The sequence below is a fragment of the Hordeum vulgare genome, chromosome 1H (genome assembly GCF_904849725.1).
Source record: "Hordeum vulgare subsp. vulgare chromosome 1H, MorexV3_pseudomolecules_assembly, whole genome shotgun sequence".
Lineage (NCBI taxonomy): Eukaryota > Viridiplantae > Streptophyta > Magnoliopsida > Poales > Poaceae > Hordeum > Hordeum vulgare.
This window is the reverse complement of record NC_058518.1, coordinates 248,975,124-248,985,885: the sequence shown is the minus strand read 5'-3', so window position 1 is coordinate 248,985,885 and position 10,762 is coordinate 248,975,124.

Genomic DNA, 10,762 nt, shown 5'->3' with positions numbered 1-10,762 from the left:
GCGCCTTGGGCCCGGAGGCCCGACACCACTCAAGGCAAGGCCCTCGTGAGGGACCAAGCCTCGCAAGGAGGGACAACATCAAGACCCACAGGGGGGCTCCTCAGGACCCATCGGGAACGGAGGATATTCCGAGGCGAGACCCGACCTCAGGCGTCAAGAATGATGCGGGAGAAGGACAGTCAAGCAGCGGACAACAGGGCGGAGATGTTTCCCCTTTAGCGCAAAGGGGACAAGGAACCACGCACATCTCCAAGGCATCTCCCACAGGTTTCCATTCTGGTGCAACAAGGCAACCACCGCCCGCCAGCAGGACGGACATCATCCTTGGACCCGTCCCTGCTGCATTGGCAGCCTCTTTGCAGGCGAAAGCTGCTTTTGGACAGGGGAAACACATTCCCTTGTTCCCCTTCAAAATTGGTCATTGTGGGATCCCTTTTCGCGGAAATGATAAGGGAAGAGGACCGGGGCCGCCACTATATATAGAGGGTAGGTTACTTCCTACAAGGGGATCCGATCCATTCATTCGCCCATTGATTCCAGGCAAAGGCCACCCAGCCTCCGGAGGTCCTCGAACACTGTACTAGTTCATCGACCAACCTCCACGAGAGGCAATCCACCAAAGCAAGAGCAAGGTATTACGCTTCCCAGCGGCCCAAACCTGGGTAAACTGCCGTGTTCTGTGTCTTCCTCACCATCGAGTGAGTTCTCAGCCATGCCATGCGGTTAGCGAGTCAGGCGAACCAAAACTACTTTGTGGCTTCCGCACGCGCCCCTGAGTTCGAATCTTTAGGGTTTTGCGGAGCCTGAAATCCGACAAAATCCATCACTCTAAATCTGGTATGGTATGAAGTAGGTGCAGCACGTTGATTGAATATCCTGTGATCATCTTCTCATCTCCTGATTCGGGCATGAGAGTGTATCTTAGTATAGTGTTTGTCGACACTTGGTTCCCTGAAATCATTCTGACTATCATCTGAACCTGACATACTAACAGACACGCACAACAGCAAACAAGAGAACCTGTGAAGTGGATATAGGAAAGACAAACTGGATGAGCATCACGAAATTCAGATATTTTTTGTAAATTTGAAGTCTGAAACTCAGGGTATGATCTTCTGCAGGATGTAAATCGGTGGCACCCAGTTGACATTTTCGGAGTCACCGAGAAAACAGACTCTCTTAACCGAAACTTGGCAGTCATTTTTGGTGGTACCGAAAATAGTTGCTCGGTCTCACCAAGTTGCTTCTCAGGAACCCTAAAACAGGAATCGATGGAACCGATTTCACAAACTCTGTCTTGCCGAGTTGCATTCTGCGGCAGATCAGATCTGAAATTTCCTACTCCTCCTAATCTGCTGATTTTATCTGGTGGACAGGAGGTTTGCACAAAGTGGAAAGAAGAATTAAAAGATCCAATGCGTGTGAGACAGATGGGGAACGCAAAGGGGATCGAACTGTACCCTAACTCGGTGGCGGTTCGGCTACGACGACGACGAAGGAGTAGATCTCGTCGACGATGGTGAGCCACCTAACTCATCATCACCCTTGGGCATTAGTGGCACCCGACGCGGTTTTCATAAACCTTTGATTTATACCAACTACATGCTCATGCTAATATTACTCTAACTTTACTTGTCAACATGATATTAGCATGACCCTCGTAGGTGGTAGGATCAAGCTCAATGCATGTGCTCCGGAGGAGCCATCGGTAACATCACTTCAATGATTTACCGGCACTTATGATCATATTCAACGGAAATATTTGCTACACTAGCATGCAATATAACATATGTTTAGTCATGGTCAAAGGGCTGCTTGCCTTGGTCAGCTAGGTATCCGGGGTCTTCGAGGTCTTCCGCTCCGACTCCTTCGTCACACGGGTTTTCTATCGTCGTATAAAGATAATATATTAAGTATCTCACTCTCAAACAGATCACAAAGTCATTTTTAAAATGTTGGTTATTACTGATAAATCCAGGTTGTTATTTAAAAAACATTTGCTTCTATTTCTAATGAAAGAATATTTTCAAAATCAACGTAACACAAGCAACACTATTCCAAATTAATCCTTTGTAGTATTTGAAAATGGAATAGTTGTTGCAAAAATTCAACCAATGGTTTTATTAAATACTACACATTTTTAGAAGAATAACAGTGGAACAATTATATTTTTACACTGGTTAAATCTTTTTATAAAAATCATTGAAAATCAAGTTTTAAAATAACAGGAAAAAGGGCTACAGCCCCTGGCCTGGCTTGGCCTCGGACTGGGCCGGCCCAAAGGCCAACCAGCTAGCCTGCCCAGGCACGCGCGCCGTCAGGTTTGAACCTGACGCGCGGGCCCCTGCGGTCAGTGGCTGCGGCCGCGAGGGAGAGAGAGATGGGACGCCGATAGGTGGGGCAAACCTGTCGGGGTCTCTCCTACGTGTGGCCAGAGAGGAGGAGGAGCACGCCGGCGTGGCAACTGATGTCCTCAGGCCCCAACAAAGACAAAAATGGTCCAACTCATCGTCGCCTACCTGATGGTGGTCGAGACAACGCCGGAGAGGCTCAGGTTCACCGGCGACGAGGGGGCCGCGGCGGAGGAGTTTCGGGTGAAGGTGGAGGTGGTAGCTATGGGCAGAGATTAGCTTGGGAAAGAGGGGGGAGATCCCTAGTGTCACGAGGAGTGGTTTGGTGGGCAGAGGGGCGCAGGAGCCGGCGTTTAGCCGAAGATCGACCGGAGCTCCGAGGCGAAGGGGCCTCGGTCGATCTCGAGCACTGGGGCTCTGCTGGCTTGCTCGGGTGGCTAGGAAGGTGCTAGAGATTGTTGCGAGGAGGTTTGAGGGGTGCTGGAGCAAGGGGGAGGGCTATATATAGACCCGCGACGGTGAGCCGACTCGGGAGCGCCGGTGATTCATCGTGGCCGGTGATTCATGGGGTGCAGGGAGGAGCTGGGGTCGAAACCACGGTCTCATGGCGTGGTTTTGGACTGCGAGAACCCACTGCGAGGAGGGGAGATGAGCATCTGTGGCCGGGCATCTCTGGCCGGGTCTGGTGCGTGCGGGCACGCGTCGCACCTGCTCTTAGTGCGGGAGAGGAGGGGACCTGATGGTCACCTGATGTAGAGGGGCTGTCGGGGAATAGGTTAGACACGTCGGGGGAGGCTGGAACTGACCAAGAGTGTCGCCCCCACCTTAGTGGCTCCCTGTAGCGCGCCCAGAGCGCAGCTTTGGCATGCCACGGCATGCTGGCACACCCTGGGGTGCCTTGGACGTGTCTAGCATGTCCTGGGCACTGGCTAGGATGTGGCTAGCCATTGAAGACCCGTGGGAGCTGATACGTCTCAAACGTATCTATAATTTTTTATGGTTTCACGCTGTTATCTTGTCTTCTTTGGTTGTTTTATGTACCTTTTATATCTTTTTTGGGACTAACTTATAAATTCAGTGCCAAGTGCGAGTTCCTGTTTTTTCCGTGTTTTTTACTCTTTTTATATCTGATTTTGGAACGGAGTCCAAACGGAAGAAAAACCCCGAAATGATTTTTTCCCGAACGAAAGAAGATCAGGGGGCCTTTGGGCCAAGCCAGGTGGGCTTCAGGGAGCCCACAAGCCCCCACTCCGCCACCAGGGGAGGCGGCGGTGGGCAGGCTTGTGGCCTCACTCGCCGCCCCCTGACCTAGATCTTTAGCCTATAAATTCCCAAAAATTCCGCAAAAAATCAGGGGAGCCTCGAAAATACTTTTCCGCCGCCGCAAGCTTCCGTTTCCGCGAGATCTCATCTGGAGGCCCTTCCCGGCGCCCTGCCAGAGGGGACTTTTGAGTTGGAGGGCCTCTTCATCATCATCATCGCCACTCCAATGACTTGTGAGTAGTTCACTTCAGACCTACGGGTCCGTAGTTAGTAGCTAGATGGCTTCTTCTCTGTCTTGGATCTTCAATACAAAGTTCTCCATGATCTTCATGCAGGTCTATCCGATGTAATCTTCTTTGGCGGTGTGTTTGTCGAGATCCGATGAATTGTGGATTTGTGATCAGATTATCTATGATATATATTTGAGTCTTTGCTGATTTCTTATATGCATGATTTGATATCCTTGTAAGTCTCTCAGAGTCTTGGGTTTTGTTTGGCCAACTAGATCTATGATTCCTGCAATGGGAGAAGTGCTTGGTTTTGGGTTCTGCCATGTGGTGACCTTTCCCAGTGTCAGTAGAGGCAGCAAGGCACACATCAAGTAGTTGCCATCAAGGGTAAAAAGATGGGGGTTTTATCATTGGTTTGAGATTATCCCTCTACATCATGTCATCTTGCTTAAGGCGTTACTCTGTTCTTATGGACTTAATACACTAGATGCATGCTGGATAGCGGTCGACGTTTGGAGTAATAGTATGAGATGCAGACAGTATCGGTCTACTTGTTTTGGACGTGATGCCTATAGAAATAATCATTGCATAGATATCTTCACGACTTTGCACGGTTCTATCAATTGCTCGACAGTAATTTGTTCACCCACCGTCTACTTGCTTTCATGAGAGAAGCCACTAGTAAACACTACGGCCCCAGGGTCTATTCACATCCATCGTTTACATCTCCGCTTTTACTTTTATTTGTTACTTTGTTGCTTTCAGTTCTCACTTGGCAAACAATCTATAAGGGATTGACAACCCCTTCATAGCGTTGGGAGCAAGTTTTTGTGTTTGTGCAGGATCTTGAGATACTCCTCCACTGGATTGATACCTTGGTTCTCAAACTGAGGGAAATACTTACCACCGCTATGCTACATCACCCTTTCTGCTTCGAGGGAACACCAACGCAAGTCTCCAAGGCCACGAGGGAAATCCTTTGCATACTTGCCTAGGAAGTCCCTTAAGGCGTAGCCGCAGTTGAAGGATTCCTGGTGACGTTGCCGAGGAAGATCAAGACAAGAATAATCTCCCGTCAATTCGCCTATTTCTGGCGCCGTTGGAAGGTCTTTTGTTGCAGTAGCAGAAGTATTTCTGGCGCCGTTGGAAGGTCTTTTGTTGCAGTTGCAGAAGTATTTCTGGTGTCGTTGCCAGGGATACACAGCTGACATCAGAAGTATTTCTGGCGCCGTTGCCGGGGATACACAACTGACATCAGAAGTATTTCTGCCGCCGTTGCCGGGGAGGAGAAATCAAGATCTATCCAACTAGGTCTCACAAACTCTTCTCTTGCATTTACTTTTGTTGCCAGTTGCCTCTCGTTTTCCTCTCCCCCACTTCACATTTGCCGTTTTGATTCGCATTTCGCCTTCGCCGTTTTCTTTTGCCTTTGCCAGTTTTCTTGCTTGCTTGTGTGCTTGTTTGTTTGTTGAAGTCATCATGGCTGAAAACACCAAACTTTGCGACTTCTCGAGCACTAATAATAATGATTTTATTAGTACTCCGATTGCTGCCGCCACTAGTGTGGAATCATATGACATCAAAGCAGCTTTGCTGAATCTTGTTATGAAAGAGCAATTCTCTGGCCTTCCTAGTGAAGATGCCGCATCCCATCTCAATACCTTCATTGAGCTTTGTGACATGCAAAAGAAAAGAGATGTGGATAATGACGTGATTAAGTTGAAACTTTTTCCTTTCTCGTTGCGAGATCGCGCAAAAACTTGGTTTTCTTCTATGCCTAAAAATAGTATTGATTCTTGGGATAAGTGCAAAGATGCTTACATATCCAAGTATTTTCCGCCGGCTAAGATCATCTCCTTACGTAACGATATCATGAATTTCAAGAAACTTGATCATGAACACGTTGCACAATCTTGGGAGAGGATGAAGCTTATGATTAGAAATTGTCCCGCTCATGGCTTGAGTTTGTGGATGATTATACAAATCTTTTATGCTGGCTTGAATTTCTCTTCTCGCAATATCTTGGACTCCGCCTCAGGTGGAACGTTCATGGAAATCACGTTAGGAGACGCTACAAAACTCCTAGACAATATCATGACCAACTACTATCAGTGGCACACTGAAAGGTCGCCTGCTAGCAAAAAGGTGCAGGCTATGGAAGAGATTAACTCGCTTAGTGCTAAGATGGACGAGTTGACGAATTTGGTTGCTATTAGAAACGCTACCGTAGATCCTAATGACATGCCACTATCTTCTTTGATTGAGAGTAGCAACGCTAGTTTGGACGTGAATTTTGTTGGTAGAACAATTTTGGCAACAACAATGCTTTTAGAGGAAACTATGTTCCTAGGCCTTTTCCTAGTAACTCCTCTAACAAATATGGCAATTCCTACAACAAACTTATGGAAATCACAACAAATTACCCTCTGATTTAGAGAGTAATATCAAAGAGTTCATCAACTCTCAAAAGATTTGCAATGCGTCCATAGAGGAAAAACTACTCAAAATAGACGATTTGGCTAAGAGCGTTGATAGGATGTCTTGTGATATTGATGCTTTGAAAGTTAGATGCGCTCCTCCCAAGGTCTACTTGGATGAAACTTTGAAAGCTATGTGTATCTCCATGAATGAGAGCAAAGAAAGAGCCGCCCAAAGTCGCGCTAGACATGAATGGTTTAAAAGGGTGCGTTCTAGTGATGTAAATCACGAAGATCTTAAAGTGCTTGGTGTGTCTCCTCTTTAATATTTGTTTTCGCGTGTCAAACCTACTTATGGAGGGGCTGGATAAGAATCCACTTTGGTTGAAAAACGCCCCAATGATTTCGAGTCCACCTATCTTGATGATAAAGGTGTGGAGAGTGGAGTAGAAGAAGTCAAAATTTTGGGTAGTAATGAAACTCCCACTTTGGATTTCAAGGAATTCAATTATGATAATTGCTCCTTGTTTGAATGCATTTCTTTGATGCAATCAATTGCAAACTATCCACATGCTTATAGCCAAAGCAAAGCCTTTACCGCGCTTATCATAGATGCTATGATGAAATTTCTTGAAGAGAAGCTCGAACTAGAAGTCTCTATACCTAGAAAACTTCATGATGAGTGGGAACCTACTATCAAAATCAAGATCAAAAACTATGAGTGCAATGCTTTGTGTGATTTGGGTGCTAGTGTTTCTGCGATTCCAAAGTCTTTATCTGATATTCTTGGTTTTCATGAGATTGAAGAGTGTTCTCTTAATTTGCATCTTGCGGATTCTACTGTCAAGAAACCCATGGGGAGAATCGATGATGTTCTTATTGTTGCAAATAAGAACTATGTACCCGTGGATTTCATTATACTTGACATAGATTGCAATCCTTCATGTCCCATTATTCTTGGTAGACCTTTCCTAAGGACTATTGGTGCTATCATCGATATGAAGGAAGGGAATATTAGATTTCAATTCCTTTAAAGAAGGGCATGGAGCACTTTCCTAGAATGAAAATAAGATTGCCTTATGAATCTATGGTGAGGGCTACCTATGGTTTGAGCACCAAAGATAACTATACGTGATTCCATCATTGAATGCCTAGCTAAGGGCGTTAAACAAAAGTGCTTGTTGGGAGGCAACCCAACGAATCTATCATTTTTCTTTCTTTTTTTTGTTTTCCACAGTTTCATAATTCTGTTATGATTGTGTTTTTTGTGTTTCTTTTTGCGTTTGTGCCAAGAAAAACCGTTATGATTAGTCTTGGGGTTGATCGTTTGGTCATGCTGGAAAAGACAGAAACTTTATGCTCACGAAAAGAATTTTCATTTTTTTCTGTAAGAGATTTTGAGTTTATTCTTTTTGCTGCTGATTGGCACGCAAATTCTTCATACTGTCGTATTTTTTCATAATTGTTGAAGTACCAGAGGCATACGAAATATACAGTTTTCTACAGACTGGTCTTCTCTTAACAGATTTTGTTTTTGTTGTGTTGGTTGCTTGTTTTGATGAAACTATGGATAGTATCGAGGGGTATTAACCATGGAAGATTGAAAGTACAGTAAACCAACATCAGCACAAGTAGAATTTAAGTTTGCTACAGTACCTAAGGAAGTGGTGGTTTGCTTTCTCATACTAATGTTATCACGAGTTTCTGTTTAAGTTTCGTGTTGTGAAGTTTTCAAGTTTTGGGTGAAGTTCGTATGGACAAAGAGATAAAGAGGGGAAAGAGCTCAATCTTGGGGATGCCCAAGGCACCCCAAGAGATTCAAGGATGCAGTAAAAGCTTAACCTTGGGGATGCCCCGGGAAGGCATCCCCTCTCTCGTCTTCAATCCATCGGTAACGTTACTTGGGGCTATATTTTTATTCACCACATGTTATGTGTTTTTGGTTGGAGCGTCTTGTATCGTATGAGTCTTTTATTTTCTTGTGTCACAATCATCCTTGCTTCACACCTAGAGAGAGATACATGCACACACCGTGATTTTGTCGAGCTTCACTTATATCTTTTGGTAGACAATTCAGCTCACATGTGCTTCACTTATATCTTTTGAGTTAGATACTTTTGCTCTATGTGCTTCACTTATATCTTTCAGAGCACAACAGTGCATGGCTTGGTAGTTGATCTATGCTTTGAAAGTAGTCTCAAAAGGGGTAGTTATCCAAAGGGATACAAAAACTTCCACCTTCATGTGCATTGAATAGTTAGAGAAGTTTTATTCATCTCAACTAGTTTTGAGTTGTGGTTATGGTAATATTAAAGTCATGCTAGTAAGGTGTTGTGGATCTAGAAATACTTGTGTTGAAGTTAGTGATTCCCGTGGCATGCACGTATGGTGAACCGCTATGTGATGAAATCTGAGCATGATTAGTCTATTGATTGTCATCCTTTGCGTGGCGGGAGGGATCGCGCGATGGTTTATACCTACCAACCCTTCCCCTAGGAGTATGCGCTGAATGCTTTGTTTCGATTACTAATAAAACTTTTGCAACAAGTATATGAGTTCTTCATGACTAATGTTGAGTCCATGGTTTAGATGCACTTTCACCTTCCACCATCACTATCTTCTTAGTGATAAGATAGCTAGCATGATGTTTCCATTGATGTCTATGACATGCTAGATCATTGCCACGGTACACTACCGAAGGCATTCCATATAGAGTCATCATTACTCTAAGTTTTGAGTTGAAAGTGTGAGGAAATAAAAGAGGCCAAAGAATCCCACCAAAAAAAAGAGGCCAAAGAGCCCGCCAAAATAAATAAAAAATGAGAGAAAAAGAGAGAAGGGACAATGCTACCACTTTTTCCACACTTGTGCATATTAAGCACCATGATTGAGAGTCTCTCGTTTTGTCACCACCATATAGCTAGTGGGAAATTTTCATTATATAACTTGGCTTGTATATTCCTATGATAGGCTTCCTCAAAATTGCCTTAGGTCTTCGTGAGCAAGAAAGTTGGATGCACACCCACTAGTTTTGTTTAAGAGCTTTCACATACTCATAGCTCTAGTGCATCAATTGTATGGCAATCCCTACTCATTCACATTGATATCTATTGATGAGCATCACCACAGTTCATTGATATGCCTAGTTAATGTGACTATCTTCTCCTTTTTGTCTTGCAACCTCCACTACATTCCACACCATCTATAGTGCTATAACCATGGCTCACGCTCATGTATTGCGTGAGAGTTGAAAAGGTTTGAGAAAGTAAAGGTGTGAAACAATTACTTGGCCAATACTGGGGTTGTGCATGATTTAAATTCATTGTGCAATGATGATAAAGCATAGCGAGACTATATGCTTTTGTAGGGATAACTTTCTTTTGGCCTTGTTATTTTGAAAGTTCATGATTACCTTGCTAGTTTGCTTGAATTATTATTGTTTCCACGTCAATAGCAAACTATTGTTTTGAATCTAATGGATCTGAACATTCATGTCACATAAGAGGAATTACAAAGGACACCTATGCTAGGTAGCATCAAAGCATCAAAAATTCATTCTTATCATTTCCCTACTCGAGGACGAGCAGGAGTTAAGCTTGGGGATGCTTGATACGTCTCAAACGTATCTATAATTTTTGATGGTTTCACGCTGTTATGTTGCCTTCTTTGGTTGTTTTATGTACCTTTTATATCTTTTTTGGGACTAACTTATAAATTCAGTGCCAAGTGCCAGTTCCTGTTTTTTCCGTGTTTTTTACTCTTTTTATATCTGATTTTGGAACGGAGTCCAAACGGAAGAAAAACCCCGAAATGATTTTTTCCCGAACGAAAGAAGATCAGGGGGCCTTTGGGCCAAGCCAGGTGGGCTCCAGGGAGCCCACAAGCCCCCACTCCGCCACCAGGGGAGGCGGCGGTGGGCAGGCTTGTGGCCTCACTCGCCGCCCCCTGACCTAGATCTTTAGCCTATAAATTCCCAAAAATTCCGCAAAAAATCAGGGGAGCCTCGAAAATAATTTTCCGTCGCCGCAAGCTTCCGTTTCCGCGAGATCTCATCTGGAGGCCCTTCCCAGCACCCTGCCAGAGGGGACTTTTGAGTTGGAGGGCCTCTTCATCATCATCATCGCCCCTCCAATGACTCATGAGTAGTTCACTTCAGACCTACGGGTCCGTAGTTAGTAGCTAGATGGCTTCTTCTCTCTCTTGGATCTTCAATACAAAGTTCTCCATGATCTTCATGGAGATCTATCCGATGTAATCTTGTTTGGCGGTGTGTTTGTCGAGATCCGATGAATTGTGGATTTGTGATCAGATTATCTATGATATATATTTGAGTCTTTGCTGATTTCTTATATGTATGATTTGATATCCTTGTAAGTCTCTCCGAGTCTTGGGTTTTGTTTGGCCAATGGGAGAAGTGCTTGGTTTTGGGTTCTGCCATGTGGTGACCTCTCCTAGTAACTGTAGGGGCCGCAAGGCACACATCAAGTAGTTGCCATCAAGG